Below are 1104 nucleotides of genomic sequence, written 5' to 3'. Positions count from 1 at the left end.
GTGTGTGTGTGTGTGTGAGTGTGCGCACAGTCTCGTGTCCTCTTGTGTTCCTGGTTTCCATCATTCACAGCTTTATGGATGACCTCACACTGCTTGGGCTGGAGTCCAAAACAGCCAGCAGAACCTGCTCCCTTCTCCAGATCTTTCCTTTCTTCTCGGCGCTATCTGCCCATCGCTGCGCCTGCAACAGGATCCCAACACCATTGTATCTTTTTCGTACCCACCTGTGTGTGCGTCTACCATTCAGCGTGGAGGAAAGCTCACGCTACATCGTGTTTTGTTTTCTTCTTTGATTTTCTTCTTCTAAGGTTTCCATCTGTGCCCTCCCCCCCCCCACACACACACACTGACCCACCCCCTCCACATTTGCCGCTTTTATTAATCGACCCCCCGTCTCTCTCATTCTATCTTTTTGTCTCTCTATCTCTGTCTTTTCTCCCTCCCTTGCGCTTTGTTGTCTAAACAAAGTGGCCTTTATCAGGATGAGCCGCAACCCAAACAAGCCAAACAAAAGATATGGGCGAGAAAATCTGCCCGCAGAAGAGAGAGAGAGCAGGGGGTGGTGGTGGGGGGTGTCTTATCGTGCCAGCCTTTGTGTGCCAGCCTGCCAACTGGCGATGCACCCCCTCCCTGAACACAAACACACTCGGGTAAGCCAAAATTTTGGCATCTTAGGCCCGTGACGAGGACTTGTGCACAGCACTCTGCAAGGAGCTGGCACCTGACCTGGTCGATAGCAGAGCGACGCCGAGGGTGAAGGGAAGATGAGTCCGGTGCCAAATAAAGCGCCATCTTTTTTTGGGGGAAGGGGGGGGGTATGGTCCCACGAGAATGATGAGCCGTGCAAAACACTTAAACCGTAGTTTATTTTTGCTGCTACAGAGACGGTCTTTCTTGTAATCGCTTAAAAGTCTTCCTGATTCACAGTTTCTTCAGGCTTTCTGAAGGTCTGTCAGAGGGATTTTTTTGGGCTTTGATTGCTTTTATTATTAATTTAATGTCTGATTACTTATCAATTTCAAATGTAAGTTTTTAATATTATTGCTTTTAAAAGGGCTCCATGATTAGTTGTAACATTAGACTTTGATAAACAAATATTTTAAC

This window comes from Austrofundulus limnaeus, unplaced genomic scaffold, assembly GCF_001266775.1.
Source record: "Austrofundulus limnaeus strain Quisiro unplaced genomic scaffold, Austrofundulus_limnaeus-1.0 Scaffold23, whole genome shotgun sequence".
NCBI classification, from domain to species: domain Eukaryota; kingdom Metazoa; phylum Chordata; class Actinopteri; order Cyprinodontiformes; family Rivulidae; genus Austrofundulus; species Austrofundulus limnaeus.
The sequence above is the reverse complement of the archived record's forward strand: the minus strand, read 5'-3'. Positions refer to the sequence as shown.